This window comes from Pelophylax lessonae (genome assembly GCF_965119305.1).
Source record: "Pelophylax lessonae genome assembly, chromosome: 9".
Taxonomy (NCBI): Eukaryota; Metazoa; Chordata; class Amphibia; order Anura; family Ranidae; genus Pelophylax; species Pelophylax lessonae.
The window spans coordinates 227,834,255-227,851,489 of record NC_138776.1 but is presented as its reverse complement, the minus strand read 5'-3'; the positions used below and the strand labels follow the sequence as shown (position 1 = coordinate 227,851,489).

At 45.2% G+C, this 17,235-nt stretch overlaps 1 protein-coding gene across 1 annotated transcript in view; it reads right to left on the bottom strand.

Annotated features, from left to right (window-relative positions):
* Positions 1-17,235, bottom strand: part of LOC309562499 (glutathione S-transferase P 2-like) — an 85,270-nt gene that overhangs the window by 43,092 nt on the left and 24,943 nt on the right. The window lies entirely within an intron of this gene.

The window sequence follows — 17,235 nt, the reverse complement described above, 5'->3', positions numbered from 1 at the left end:
AAGAGAGAGTAAATCTCCTTAAAGGGGGCACAGACAACAATAAAAACTGACAAGCATTCTAATACCTCTCCACGCTATCCAAAACTAAAAAAAAAAGGTTTGCCTTTAGTTATACTTTATGTTTCAATCATTTTTTATTGATTTTAGAAACGATAACTGTACATTCCATGACATGACAATGAACAGGAACAGGGCATACAGCAATATTAACATTAACTGGTCATGAAAGCCTTATATACGACAGGATCACAGGGACTGAAATAGTAAGTGTCTAAGGGGTGAGTTCCTCCTGGTCTCTCAATATGGCCAGGGGAACCCACCTTCCTAAATGACTTCATAGAGTACCTGTGTCACAGCAATATGTCCATTAAGGATAACTGTAGAAAGGGTTGAAGAGCAGTGTGCAATAGTTACCTGGTGCCCACCTTACATGACAACTTAGGTTGGACCCTGTAAAAGATTGTGAACTATAATGGGATGGGGAAATAGGGGAGGGGGAGAAGGTAACCTGGGCTGGATCTCAGGATAGCTTCAGTCAGGGAGGTAGTCCATTCGGCCAGATCGACCACTTTAGTTATACTTTAAAGTGGTTGTTACCTTTAAACAGAAATTCACTGGCAGCCCCTCTATTTTATCAAGGCGTAACACATGCTGTAAGTATTTATTTAAAATGAAGTCTGTAAACACCCTTTTTAACCACTCTACTACCGCTCACAGTAATACTACTGCGGCAGAGTGGCTCGTTCCCGTCCAGTCACGTAGTATTAACGTGACTGGACTCCTCTCCTCCCCTTCTGGGCGGCGCTTGCGCGCCGCCGGAGGCTCGCGTGAATGAAAACAGCGGGAGTCGGGCCAGGGGAGGAGCAGCGGCGATCGCCGCTGCTCTTACCCGATCGTCGGGGATCGAGTCTGGAGATCCGCCCGCTGTGTGTAAACACAGCGGGCGGATCTCCATAGTGACAGGGAGTGACAGATCGGAGTGTTCAGCATAGCTGGACATCCGATCTGTCCATGAATCACACAGTCACCTCCCCCCCTACACGTCAGTAAGCACCAGGCATACATTAACCCCTCCCTCTCCAATAAAATTAACCCCTTCCCTGCCAGTGTCATTTTTACAGTAACAGTGCATATATATAGCACTGATTACTGCAGTAATGTCACTGGTACCCCCAAAAGTGTCAAAAATGTCAGTCAGGGGTCCGGTCTGTCCGCCGCAATGTCGCAGTCCCGCAAAAAAAATCGCAGATCGCCGCCATTACGCGTTAAAAAAAAAACACCAAAAATGACAGAAATCTTTCCCTTTGTTAGTAAACGCAATAACTTTTGCGCAAACCAATCAAAATACGCTTATTGCGATTTTTTTTACCAAACATATGTAGCATAAAACAAATTGGCCAAAAACTTTTAAAAAAATTGGTTTTTACATCTTTTTTGGGGGGAATTTCATATAAAAAAATGTGAAAAATATTGTTATTTTTTCAAAATAAACGCTCTTTTTTTGTTTATAGCGCAAAAAGTAAAAATCGCACAGGTGATCAAATACCACCAAAAGAAAGCTCTGTTTGTGGGAAAAAAAGGACGTAAATTTCGTTTGGGTACGGCGTCGCACGACCGCGCAATTGTCAGTTGAAGTCGCACAGCGCCGAATCGCAAAAAGTGGCCTGGACGGAAGACAGCAAAATCCTCCGGTTGTAAAGTGGTTAAGATATATTCAGGCCGGTCACGTGACTTCTGCCTGCTCTCCTACTCCGATCCAGGGCTACAGTGCGAGAGTCAAGCTCTCCCTCTGATGTCAGTCGGGGAGGTCACGTGACCGCCGTGCTGGCCATTTAGCCCCTCCCACTGCACTTCAAAGCATTCAGCATTGAATACTGTCATTTTTTAAAAACTGGCGACTTTAAGGCTCTAGTAAAGACGAAGTGATGTCCTGACATCACTTCCGGGTTACTAGTTCCAAGACCCGATCAGAGCCAATTCTACCTGTAGTTCTCAGGGGCACTGGGAATATTTCCACCAAACCATCTCAAAAGATCATCAAACAACTCAATGCTCCAAGAAAAGGGAACTCATGGCGTAAAACCATTAAAACCTTTTTTTTCGATAAAACAACCCTATCCACTTACACAATATCAACTTTACATAGTTACATAGTTACATAGTTACATAGTTAGTGAGGCTGAAAAAAGACACAAGTCCATCCAGTTCAACCTATGATGTGTGTGTGTGTGTTTGCTTTTAACCGTACATTGTATACCCCTGTATGTTGTGGTCTTTAAGGTGTCCATCCAATAGTTTTTTGAAACTATCAATGCTCCCCGCTGATACGACTGCTTGTGGAAGAGAATTCCACATCCTTACCGCTCTTACAGTGAAGAACCCCTTACGCACTTTAAGGTTAAACCGCCTTTCCTCTAGTTTTAGTGAGTGGCCACGTGTCTTATTGTATTCCCTTACTCTAAATAGTTTGTTCCTTATGCTAGGGTCGCCAGTACAGTATTTGTACATTGATATCATATCCCCCCTCAAGCGTCTCTTCTCCAGAGAGAATAGGTTCAGTGCTTGTAGTCTTTCCTCATAGCCGATGTCCTCCATTCCCCTAATTATTTTTGTTGCCCTTCTCTGGACTTTCTCCAGTTTCAGCACATCCTTCCTGAGGACCGGTGCCCAGAACTGGACAGCATACTCCAGATGTGGCCGGACCAGAGTCTTGTAGAGTGGAAGAATAATCTCTTTATTTCTGGAGTGAATCCCCTTTTTTATACAACCCAGTATTCTGTTGGCTTTGCTTGCAGCGGCTTGGCATTGCATGCCACTGCCAAGCTTGTTGTCTACCAGTACCCCCAGGTCCCTTTCCATCCTAGACTCACCCAGAGCTTCCCCCCCTAGTGAGTAGCTTGCTTTCTGGTTTCTGGCCCCCAAGTGCATTACTTTACATTTTTCTACATTAAATCTCATCTGCCATGTAGTTGCCCACCCCGTTATTTTGTTCAGGTCTGCTTGCAAGATTTCCACATCCTGCATAGAAGATATTGGCATGCCTAATTTAGTATCATCTGCAAATACTGAGATTGTACTAGATATCCCCTCCTCTAGATCATTTATGAATAAATTAAACAGGATTGGTCCCAGGACAGAACCCTGGGGGACCCCACTTTCCACACCCGCCCAATCCGAGTACTCCCCATTAATCACCACCCTCTGTACTCTCCCCTGGAGCCAGTTCTCTATCCAGGTACTCACCTTATGGTCCATACCTACCTTCCTTAGTTTGTACAGTAAGCGTTTGTGGGGTACGGTGTCAAAGGCCTTTGCAAAGTCCAGATACACCACATCCACAGGCTTACCTTTATCTAAGTGGCAGCTCACTTCATCGTAGAAGGTTAATAGATTGGTTTGGCATGAACGATTTTTCATGAATCCATGCTGATTACTACTAATAATACCGTTTTCATTACTAAAGTCTTGTATGTGGTCCCTTATCATCCCCTCCAAAATTTTGCAGACTACAGATGTTAGGCTGACCGGCCTATAGTTACCCGGGATATATCTCGGCCCCTTTTTAAATATTGGTACCACGTTGGCTTTTTTCCAATCAGCTGGCACCATACCTGTCTGTAAACTATCCTTAAAGATCAAGAATAATGGTCTGGCAATCACCTGACTGAGCTCATTTAGAACCCTTGGGTGCAAGCCATCCGGTCCCGGGGATTTATTTATGTTAAGTTTCTCTAGTTTAGCTCTAAGTCTATCCTCTGTTAGCCATGGCGGCACTTCCTGAGGTGTATTATTTAGTTCGGCCTTACAAGCGGGGTTCGTGTAGCCCCCCGATTCCTTTGTGAAGACTGAAGAAAAGAAATTATTTAACACTTCCGCCTTTTCTCTGTCCTCAGTGGCCATTTTTCCTTTATCATCTTTTATGGGGCCAATGTGTTCTGGCCTCGCTTTCTTACTGTTTATATACTTAAAGAACTTCTTGGGGTTCTTTTTACTCTCCTCCGCTATATGTCTCTCGTGTTCTATTTTAGCCGCCCTGATTTCATCTTTACATTTCTTATTACACTCTTTGTAATGCTTAAATGCTGCCAATGACCCCTCAGTCTTGTATTTTTTGAAGGCCTTTTCTTTAGCTCTAATATACATTTTTATGTTAGTGTTTAGCCACCCAGGGTTTAGTTTTGCTCTTTTAAATTTATTTCCCTGTGGAATGCACTGGCCCACCCCCTTGTTAAGTATGCTCTTGAAGCACTCCCATTTTTCCTCCGTGTTCTTTGTTCCCAGGGTTCTATCCCATTTGATATTTTCTAGCAGCGAGCGCAGTTTAGGGAAATTGGCTCTTTTGAAATTCAGTGTCCTTATATTACCCTTGTGTTTCCTATTACTGTAATTAATACTGAAACCAATTGACCTATGGTCACTGTTCCCTAAGTTGTCCCGTATTTCTATATCCGTGAGCAGGTCTGTATTGTTGGTAATCAGTAGGTCAAGTACCGCATTGTTTCTTGTCGGTGCATTCACCATCTGACCCATGAAATTGTCCTGCAAAACATTTAGGAACTGCCTAGCCTTGGCTGAATGCGCGGTTCCTTCTGCCCAGTCTATATCAGGATAATTAAAGTCCCCCATTATAATGACATTTCCCATCCTTTCTGCCAATCCTATCTGTAACATGAGGTCCACCTCACCCTCCTCCCTCTGGTTTGGGGGCCTATAGCATACGCCCAATATTACCTTCCCCACCGTGCCTTTCCTTTGAAGCTCTACCCATAGGGATTCTGCCTCGTCCATAGCTCCATTATTAATATCATCCCTCATATTTACCAGTATACTGTTCTTAATATACAAACATACCCCTCCCCCTTTTTTACCCTCTCTATCTCTGCGATAAAGGGAATACCCCTGAATGGTCGTCATCCAGTCATGAGAGCTGTCAAACCAAGTCTCAGTTATCCCCACAAAATCTAAGTCCTCCTCAAACATCAGCAGCTCCAGCTCTCTCATCTTGTTGGCCAGGCTTCTGGCATTGGTATATAAGCCTTGTAATTTTGATGTTTTTAGGCTGCTCTCTTGATTTTTCCCCGTACCCACCCTGGGTATAGGGGCTCCGAACATCCTACCTCTAATGCCCCCATTTCTGCCCTCTGAAACTTGCTTTCCACTGGCTAATTCTACATCTGTACCCTCCCCCCCATTCCCTAGTTTAAAAGCCCCTCTAACTTTTTGGCCATCCTCTCACCCAGTACGGCTGCACCCACCCCATTTAGGTGCAATCCGTCCCTACCAAAGAGCCGGTGACCGACTGAGAAGTCGGCCCAGTTCTCCAGGAACCCGAAACCCTCCTTACTACACCAGCTCCTCAGCCACTCGTTAACTTCCCTAATCTCCCGCTGCCTCTCTGGTGTGGCTCGAGGTACCGGTAGTATTTCGGAAAATACTACCTTGGAGGTCCTAGTCCTCAACTTAGCGCCTAAGTCCCTGAAATCGTTTAGGACTCTCCGTCTTCCTCTGCCTATGTCATTGGTACCCACGTGTACCATGACAGCTGGGTCTTCCCCAGCCCCACCCAATAATCTGTTCACCCGATCCGCGATGTGCCAAACCCGAGCGCCCGGCAAACAACAGACTGTTCGGCGCACACGGTCTTTGTCACAGATTACACTGTCTGTCCTTCTAATAATTGAGTCCCCTACCACCAGCACCTGTCTTTCCTTTCCCTTTCTCCCGGCCTCACTGGAGGAGTTCTTCCCCTGGCAGCTAGGGGCGTCGCTCTGCTCCAGCAATGCTGGTCCCTGACTGGTTTCCCCAACATCACACAACGGGGCGTATCTATTGGGGTGCTCCAGCCCAGGATCAGCCTCCTTGACTTGTCCCCTTCTACCCCTCCTAACTGTCACCCCTCTACTCTGCTCTGATGCCTGCACCTCCGATACTCCGCCCACCTCTGTGCAGGCCCCTGTCTGCACCTGATTGGTACAATCCTGGCTCTCCTCCGGTACGGACATACGTCTCAGTGTTGCCAGCTGATTCCCTAGATTCAGGACCTGAGCTTCCAGGGAAGCAACGTGCTTACATTTTGCGCATTTGTATTCCCCCCCGATCGCATGACCGAGGAACGCATACATATCACAAGATGTACACCGAGTCGCATCTCCACACCCGCCGGGCATTGTACCTACTATCTAATCTAATGGGGATTCAGCGATTTAAGTCTATCCTATGTGGCTATTTCCTGGCTTCCTAACGCTACCTTCTCACCCTCTGGTATTCCGCTCCACTCACTTGACACCGGTCAGTCACCCAACACTCACAATCTCACAGCCCGGTCAGACGCACAACGCTGAGTCGCACAGCCCGGTCAGACGCACAACACTAAGTCGCACAGCCCGGTCAGACGCACAACACTAAGTCGCACAGCGCGGTCAGACGCACAACATTCAGTCGCACAGCCCGGTCAGACGCACCACACTGAGTCGCACAGCCCGGTCAGACGCACAACACAGAGTCGCACAGCCCGGTCAGACGCACAACACCGAGTCGCACAGCCCGGTCAGATGCACAACACAGAGTCGCACAGCCCGGTCAGACGCACAACACTAAGTCGCACAGCCCGGTCAGACGCACAACACTCAGTCGCACAGCCCGGTCAGACGCACAACACTCAGTCGCACAGCCCGGTCAGACGCACAACACTGAGTCGCACAGCCCGGTCAGAAGCACAACACCGAGTCGCACAGCCCGGTCAGACGCACAACACCGAGTCGCACAGCCCGGTCAGACTCACAACACAGTCGCACAGCCCGGTCAGACGCACAACACTGAGTCGCACAGCCCGGTCAGACGCACAACACTGAGTCGCACAGCCCGGTCAGACTCACAACACTGAGTCGCACAGCCCGGTCAGACTCACAACACTGAGTCGCACAGCCCGGTCAGACTCACAACACAGTCGCACAGCCCGGTCAGACGCACAACACTGAGTCGCACAGCCCGGTCAGACGCACAACACTGAGTCGCACAGCCCGCTCAGACTCACAACACTGAGTCGCACAGCCCGGTCAGACTCACAACACTGAGTCGCACAGCCCGGTCAGACGCACAACACAGAGTCGCACAGCCCGGTCAGACGCACAACACCGAGTCGCACAGCCCGGTCAGACGCACAACACCGAGTCGCACAGCCCGGTCAGACGCACAGCACTAAGTCGCACAGCCCGGTCAGACGCACAACACTCAGTCGCACAGCCCGGTCAGACGCACAACACTCAGTCGCACAGCCCGGTCAGACGCACAACACTCAGTCGCACAGCCCGGTCAGAAGCACAACACCGAGTCGCACAGCCCGGTCAGACGCACAACACCGAGTCGCACAGCCCGGTCAGACGCACAACACCGACTCGCACAGCCCGGTCAGACTCACAACACAGTCGCACAGCCCGGTCAGACGCACAACACTGAGTCGCACAGCCCGGTCAGACGCACAACACTGAGTCGCACAGCCCGGTCAGACGCACAACACTGAGTCGCACAGCTCGGTCAGACGCACAACACTCAGTCGCACAGCCCGGTCAGACGCACAACGCTCAGTCGCACAGCCCGGTCAGACGCAAAACACTGAGTCGCACAGCCCGGTCAGACGCAAAACACTGAGTCGCACAGCCCGGTCAGACGCACAACACTGAGTCGCACAGCCCGGTCAGACGCACAACACTGAGTCGCACAGCCCGGTCAGACGCACAACGCTCAGTCGCACCGCCCGGTCAGACGCACAACGCTCAGTCGCACAGCCCGGTCAGACGCACAACACTCAGTCGCACAGCCCGGTCAGACGCACAACGCTCAGTCGCACAGCCCGGTCAGACGCAAAACACTGAGTCGCACAGCCCGGTCAGACGCAAAACACTGAGTCGCACCGCCCGGTCAGACGCACAACACTGAGTCGCACAGCCCGGTCAGACGCACAACGCTCAGTCGCACAGCCCGGTCAGACGCACAACACTCAGTCGCACAGCCCGGTCAGACGCACAACGCTCAGTCGCACAGCCCGGTCAGACGCAAAACACTGAGTCGCACAGCCCGGTCAGACGCAAAACACTGAGTCGCACAGCCCGGTCAGACGCAAAACACTGAGTCGCACAGCCCGGTCAGACGCACAACACTGAGTCGCACAGCCCGGTCAGACGCACAACACTGAGTCGCACAGCCCGGTCAGACGCACAACACTGAGTCGCACAGCCCGGTCAGACGCACAACGCTCAGTCGCACCGCCCGGTCAGACGCACAACGCTCAGTCGCACCGCCCGGTCAGACGCACAACGCTCAGTCGCACAGCCCGGTCAGACGCAAAACACTCAGGTAGTGATAGGTACTCCCAGACACTCAGGTAGCAACAGGTACTCACAGATACTCAGGTACTCACAGATACTCAGGTACTCACAGGTACTCACAGGTACTCAGGTACTCACAGATACTCAGGTACTCACAGGTACTCACAGGTACTCAGGTACTCACAGATACTCAGGTACTCACAGATACTCAGGTACTCACAGATACTCACATGTACTCACAGATACTCACAGATACTCAGGTACTCACAGATACTCACAGGTACTCACAGATACTCACAGATACTCAGGTACTCACAGATACTCACAGGTACTCTCAGATACTCAGGTACTCACAGATACTCAGGTACTCACAGATACTCAGGTACTCACAGGTACTCACAGGTACTCAGGTACTCACAGATACTCAGGTACTCACAGATACTCAGGTACTCACAGATACTCACATGTACTCACAGATACTCACAGATACTCAGGTACTCACAGATACTCACAGGTACTCACAGATACTCACAGATACTCAGGTACTCACAGATACTCACAGGTACTCTCAGATACTCAGGTACTCACAGATACTCAGGTACTCACAGATACTCAGGTACTACACTACACCCTCAGTCAGTGTACAATCTCAGTCACCAGTCTTACTTACCTAGTGTATGTCCCTTTAAGTCTGACTCTAGCAGTTCCTGGCTGTTTTTTTTTTTCCCTCAGACGGTCAGTCTCCGCTCTGCACCCGCCTCCCTCTGTCACTTCCCGGTCAGCCTTTGCTCGCTAGTCTCCTCTGCTCCCTCTCTGTCTGGGGGGGGGGGGGTCCGCACCACTCGCCGCCCGCCGCAAAAAGCGCAAATATGTTTTACCAGCCCGACTCTGACCGCAAGCATTCTCTGACTGTGAGCAATGGGTGCCAGTGAGAGGAATATATATTGTGTAAGTGGATTGAGACGGGCTGGTAAAACATATTTGCGCTGTAGCAAGTTTATATTGCATAAGTGGATAGGGTTGGTTTATCAAATGTTCTATATACTTTTTTTTTTTTTTTTTCTGTTTTTTCAACACTTTATTGTCATGAATGTATGAGCATGTTTTTTTGTGTGGTTTGTCACATAATATGTAAAACTAAATAGTTAAAACCCGCGCTAAAAAGTGTATAAATATAAAAGGTGAATAAAACTGTGCTTCCTGGAGCTGCTGCTCACTAAGTAAAAGACCAGACTGGTCTCTTCTGCTCTCTGCCTCTCCACCTTCCCTCTATCTCTCTCTTATTTTTTGTTTTTTTCCCTCGTCCTCCGGGCCATGGATGGATTTCCTGACTAGAACAAAAGATGAAAATAAAAGAAAGGGAGCCTAAAGAAGAAAACTAATGCAGACATCACTCACATCTAAGAATTGAGAGGAGAGGAGACACTAAGGGAGCCATTCTAAAGAGGCTGTATTGGATTCTAAAGAGGCTGTATTGGATCCATCCATCTGTCCAGGGGATATTATATCTGCTCAAGGCTTATATATATCCTTTATCTGGTGAGTGCATCCCCATAGGGGTTTTTTTCTTCCTGAAGAGCACTTGGGCACCTATATGGACTATTTTGAGCACCTTTCCAGCACTTTAGTTCTTTGAAGGAACCTTTTTGGACTGCACTTTAGGGCTCCATGTACACGGGACGTTGTTAAAAGTCCCTTTGAATGCTGGAATTTTTAGGACGTTTGAAACATCCGTTAGGTCGCGTTTGCACCCGCGTTTAGCGGGCGTTTGCGGGCGTTTGCGTTTAGAACCGTTCCTAGAGGTCAAAAAAATTATTCCCCTTTGAAATGGAAAAACGCGAACGCTAAACGCGGGTCATTGCATTCGGTCGCGTTCAGTTGCGTTTTTGCGTTTGAAACGCCGGGAAACACACGTTCGAACGCAAATAATTGCGTTCCAAAAAACGTCCCTGAATTCAACTGCCTGCAAATGACTGTAAACGACCCTGTGTACATGGACAGATAAGATAACATGTAGATGGGTTCAGGGGCTTCTGAAAAAAACGCCCAACTGCTCCTAAACGGCCATTTACAACGTCCCGTGTACATGGAGCCTAACCCATATATTTTGTATTTTGCACATGGTTGCACAATGGAAATATTATTGTAACATTATTTTGCACTTCAATATTTATTAATTTTGTACTTGTTGATCACGATATGCACTTTATTTTTTACCCATTTTAATATTCTGATCACAGTCACACGGATATATTTATTTATACATACCTGTTAGCGCTGCCTTTTTGATTTATTTTTGTCACATAATATATGTAATGGTGAAAGCGCTGTCCGCACGAAAACATGTAGTAGTTCTTGATTACGGGATAGCTGTTTTGCCAGATTTGAAGGATTTCGCACATTTATAATCTTTCTCTCTTCTGTGGCGCAGGTTTTCTTTAATTTTTTATTACATTACTTACATTCAATAAGAAGTATCCCTTGTCCTGGTGGCTGCCGTCTTAGGGTTCTTTCACACTAGTGGCTGGGGGGGAGGTAAAAACAGGTGGCCGATCTGTGGTTATAACATTACAGCCTGATAAGGCTGTACACATGCTGCAGCCAGAATGCTTTGCTTCACGACCACAGTAATTTTAACTCCGGATGCAGAGTCTGACAGGCAGCACTGCCTGTTAAAATCATCTCTGGAGATCAATGGGGCCACATCACAAATGCAGGCCAAGAGCTTGAATGGCAGTTGCAGAGTGGTCCTGCAATGTAAAATTGCTATTTAGCAACTAAAAAAAAAAAAGCAAAAAACAGGTGTTAGTAGGAGACAGTAGCATCTCCTTAACACCTGCCAATAGCTGCTTTACTGCCCTTTGAAAAGCAACCCACTGTGGATTGCTTTTCAGAAGGCGGTAAGCAATACTTTGGTTAAAATCTTCCATTCTCTGCCCCTTATATCCCTACAGTAGTAATCTTCTAGTGCTGCAGCAGTTAATACAGCCTCTGGACTTGGGAAAGGCAGTTGTCAAGAGTATTGACTATTCCTATCCTTTCCACCCCCTTCTTCCATTAACAGAAGTTATACTTTAGCTTCCAGCAATGAAATGTGCTCTATGAATAGAGGATGGGTGGGTGAATGAAAGATCTGCCTCCATTCATAGAGCGCTAGTAGTTAGTACAACTTCTATGAATGAAAGAGAGGGACAGAAAAGGCAAGCATAGTAGGTACTCTTGACAAATGCCTACTGTGGGAGTATTGGGGGGTTATAGAACACAACATTTCAACTAAGACAACAACCACCAACACAAGAGGCACTTCTCATTGAATACAAGTACTATCCCTTGTGCTGATTTCTTTAAGAACAGAAAATGTACCTAAACTTAGATCTGAATATTTTATGTAATTGCATGTGCTGTTAAATTTTTTTAAGGGCAAGTTTTCAAAGGTCTAACCTTTTTTTTTCTCTGTCCAAGTAGTAACCAAGTAGTAAGCAGTATTGCCTGGATCCAGAAGGAGGCAGTAGACCTCCAAAAGTTTGTCCTGATTTAAAATTAATTTTAATAGTTTATAGTTTAGTGTGTGACTAGAGTTGAGCGGACACCTGGATGTCCGTGTTCGGCAGGTTCGGCCGAACTTGAAAAAAAAGTCCGGGTCCGTGTCCCGGACTTTTTTCAAACTTTACCCGGACACCGAACCCCATTGAAGTCAATGGGGACCCGAACTTTCAGGCACTAAAATGGCTCTAAAAAACCAATGGAAAGGGCTAGAGTGCTGCAAATGGCAGCAAAATGTAGTTAAGAGCATGGCAAGTGCTCTTACAAAAAATTCCCCTTTAAATTTGTAATTTTTAAATAGCAGATCAGAACAGCAATCTGTAGTAAAATATAGCTGAACGCTGCACACAACAGACTGATAAAAATATTTTTTTTCCTCCCTCCTCGCCCTCCTCAGTGGGCTCAAGTGAGGGCAAAAAAAATTGTTCACTGCACCACCCCCCACACAGCAAAATCTATGTAGATCGCTAACGGACGATTGTTCTGTCCTGTGTCTCCTAATCTCTCCCTGCCTAATCTCTCCAGCCTGTCCCTAAAATGCTTAAATATCTTTCCCTGCCTACACTCTGACCTGTCCCTGCATTCTTTTCAGCACAATGTTATTTTACCCTGTCTGTCCCTAATCAGCAGCAGCCAGCACCATTCTGTGTGCTCTCTCCCTACACTACAGCAGACTGACACACAGCGCGCTGTGTCTCTCGAGCTTATAAAGACCTGGGTCACATGCTTCAGCTGGCCAATCACAGCTACTAATACATTAGTATGCATGGCTGTGATGGCGCACACCAGTTAAACGCTTGTTGATTGGCTGTTGAAAGCCCGCCATTAAAAGCGCGCCATTACATACAAAACAGGAAATAAAATTACCGAACACGGATTTTAAACCCGAACATACAGTAAAGTTTTCGGGTCCGTGTCCGGGTAACAAAAATCCAATTATCCGGTACGGACCCGAATAATACAGTCCGTGTTCGCTCCACACTATGTGTGACCATTTCGCAGGCAAGTACAGTTTAAACCTTGGCATATTTGGTACCTATTTGCTTGGTGCAATCTCATCTTTTATAGTTTACCAAAAAAAGGGTATTTTATTGTGTTTGTGTGCACTAAAATGCATTTAAGTGGATTTTTTCTTGAAAAGTTTTAGTTGATAAATTACTGTGCAATTATTGCAACAACCATATCATTCTCCACAGCTTTTGATTTCAGAAAATGTATAATATTTGGGGAGTTCTACTTTTCCAGCAGAAAAAAATGCAAAATTTTCAATATACTGTATGTAAAAAAATTCAAAATTGCCCTGGATTGGAAATGCAATTAAAGCTTTAAATGAGACCAAATGACTGCATAGCCCAATCCAGCCACCCAATCTGCTCAGGGAATAAAGAGTAATACTCAGTATATCTATCAGTCCATTTATCCATGGATCTGCAATACAGTAAACCCCCCTCCATTGCGGGGGGTTACGTTCCGGACCGAGCCGCGAAAAGTGAAAATCCGCGAAATAGAAAAACCCTATTAAAATGCATTGTAGGCATGTTTTTTTTTTACTGTCACTGTACGTGTAAAAGCATTTTAAGGTCTTTAAACACACTTTTAAAACAATAGAAACTCATTTAAACACATAAAAGATACTGAGAGACATAGCAAGAGCTATGGAAAACACAAAAATATTTCATTTTTAATGATTTATATTGTAAAATAACATTACAAAAAAACCCGCAATATACCGGGACCACAAAAACTGAACCGCGATGGAGCAGGGGTTTACTGTATAGGCATTATGCCGAGCAGTCTAACCGTTCAAAAGACTATATTATACAAACCCGATTCCAAAAAAGTTGGGACACTGTACAAATTGTAAATAAAAACAGAATGCAATGATATGGAAGTTTCAAATTTCAATATTTTATTCAGAATACAACATAGATGACATATCAAATGTTTAAACTGAGAAAATGTATCATTTTAAGGGAAAAATAAGTTGATTTTAAATTTCATGGCATCAACACATCTCAAAAAAGTTGGGACAAGGCCATCTTTACCACTGTGTGGCATCCCCTCTTCTTTTTATAACAGTCTGCAAATGTCTGGGGACTGAGGAGACAAGTTGTTCAAGTTTAGGAATAGGAATGTTGTCCCATTCTTGTCTAATACAGGCTTCTAGTTGCTTAACTGTCTTAGGTCTTCTTTGTCGCATCTTCCTCTTTATGATGCTCCAAATGTTTTCTATGGGTGAAAGATGGACTGCAGGCTGGCCATTTCAGTACCCGGATCCTTCTTCTACGCAGCCATGATGTTGTAATTGATGCATTATACTGTATGGTCTGGCATTGTCATGTTGGAAAATGCAAGGACTTCCCTGAAAGAGAAGAAGTCTGGATGGGAGCATATGTTGTTCTAGAACTTGGATATACCTTTCAGCATTGATGGTGCCTTTCCAGATGTGTAAGCTGCCCATGCCACACGCACTCATGCAACCCCATCCCATCAGAGATGCAGGCTTCTGAACTGAGCGCTGATAACAACTTGGGTTGTCCGTGTCCTCTTTAGTCCGGATGACATGGCATCCCAGTTTTCCAAAAAGAACTTAAAATTTTGATTTGTCTGACCACAGAACAGTTTTCCACTTTGCCACAGTCCATTTTAAATGAGCCTTGGCCCAAAGAAAACGCCTGCGCTTCTGGATCATGTTTAGATGTGGCTTCTTTTTTGGCCTATAGAGTTTTAGTCAACAACTGCAAATGGCACGGTGGATTGTGTTCACCAACAATGTTTTCTGGAAGTATTCCTGAGCCCATGTTGTGATTTTCATTACAGTAGCATTCCTGTATGTGATGCAGTGCCATCTAAGGGAACGAAGATCACCGCCATCCAGTATGGTTTTCCGGCCTTGACCCTTAAGCACAGAGATTGTTCCAGATTCTCTGAATCTTTGGATGATATTATGCACTGTAGATGATGAGAACTTCAAACTCTTTGCAATTTTTCTCTGAGAAACCCCTTTCTGATATTGCTCCACTATTTTTCGCCACAGCATTGGGTCCTCTGCCCATCTTGACTTCTGAGAGACACTGCCACTCTGAGAGGTTCTTTTTATACCCAATTATGTTGCCAATTGACCAAATAAGTTTCAAATTGGTCCTCCAGCTGTTCCTTGTATGTACATTTAACGTTTCTGGCCTCTTATTGCTACCTGTCCCAACTTTTTTGGAATTTGTAGCTCTCATGAAATCCAAAATGAGCCAATATTTGGCATGACATTTCAAAATGTCTCACTTTCAACATTTGATATGATATCTATATTATATTGTGAATAAAATATAAGTTTATGAGATTTGTAAATTAGTCCATTCCTTTTTTACTTACAATTTGTACAGTGTCCCAACTTTTTTGGAATTGGGTTTGTATTAGGAAGTTAGAGAGTGTAGAAAAGCATATGAGGCACTCGCTGGGAGAATCCTCAAATCAATCAAGAGAGGATATGGGAAAACGAGAGCGATACAGATATAAGAAAGAAGGATCTAGTTCCCAAATGCCAACAAAATTGGAAATAGCAAATATTTGCAAAACTTGAAAATTCTTTTAAAATGGAAATGGCAACACTATATGGAGACGTGGGCCATATGCTGGCACAGGTTGAGAAAGTAGAAGAGAAAGTGAGATGAAAAGTGGATAAACATACTCCACTCCACGTAGGAAATAACAATGCTCAAAGAGCAAGTGAAAAATCTGCAACTGGAACAGGAAAAAATGCAATATATAATGTAGAACATCAGGAGAACTGGAATAGGAGAAATAACTTAAGGATACGAAGTCTACCAGAGGTAGAAAAGGAAGATTTGAGAAATATAATGAATAAACTATTCAACCCACTACTGGACAGACCAATGGAGGAACTATTGAGATTAGAAAGAGCTCACAGGACCAGAAAACCTCAAAGTGTGCCAGCAGAAGCCCCAAGAGATGTAATAGTGAGATTCCAGTTCTATGAAGTTAAAGCACACATTTGGGAGAAGATGAGAAGAATACCATCACTGGAATATGAAGGAATAAAGCTTCAGATATTCGCAGATCTAGCACCAGAGAGCCTACCCAGAAGGAGACCATTGCTGGAACAGATGCAGGTAAAGAACATTAAATATACAGTAGTTGGGGATTTCCTGAATGCTTGATAGCACAAAAAGATGGTCGGTCGGTGAGACTCAGGTTCCCTGTAATAGGCTGGAACTACAAGTGCCAGATATTCCATGATGGTCATAAACCATGACAAAGGAAATACTGGCAGAAGTGGAACAATGGCAAAAAATAAAAAACAAAAAGACGAAGAAATAAAATACATTAAAGAGACAAATAGTGGGGATAGCCCCTATATGTCAAAGTCAACGTAAGTTCGACTCGAACACTGTTCGCTCGTTCATGGAATGACAAACAAATGTGCTTCTTCGTGGGAAATTCAAGTGCCCGCATCCATAATGCACTGCGTGCGTGCAGAGCATTATGTGATTGGCCAAAGCATGCATTCTGACCTCCATGCTTTGGCCAATCAAATCATCTCTGCCATGATTGGACAAAGGCAGGCTGCCTTTAGCCAATCATGGATCAGGGGCTAAGTACACGCCCCACACAATATAAAGGCTGCTCACACAGCAGCCACGTGTAGTGTGTGACTGTGAGGGCAAGATAGGAAGTGGTTGAGGCAGGGAGAGGATCGTGATTGAGGCAGGGAGAGGAAAGTGGTTTGCAGATTATCTGACAGTGCAGTGTAGTCAGCAGAGACATTGCTAGCAGTGAGTTAGGCAGGGAGAGTATCATGATTGAGGCAAGGAGAGGAAAGTGATTTGCAGTTTATCTGGCAGTGCAGTGTAGTCTAATTAAGACATTGCTAGTAGCAGTCAGATAGGCAGGGAGAGAGATGTATGCTTTTTACAATTTAAGAGATCAGAAAGTGAAGTGTATTTAGCAGTGCAGTATATACCATAGACCATATACCATATACCATAGAATAGACCATACATTGATATCTATATATAGATATAGGCCAATTGATTATATATTAGGCCATTCAGTATCTATCGGTCAGTTAAGTATAGACCATACTTTGATATAAATATATATGTATAGGGTAATTGAGTATCTATCGATCAGTTCAGTATAGACCATACTTAGATACTCAATTGCCCTATATATATATATATATATATACAGTACAGACCAAAAGTTTGGACACACCTTCTCATTCAAATAGTTTTCTTTATTTTTATGACTATGAAAATTGTAGAGTCACACTTCAAGAGGTAGTCACCTGAAATGGTTTTCACTTCACAGGTGTGCCCTGTCAGGTTTAAGAAGTGTGATGTATTGCCTT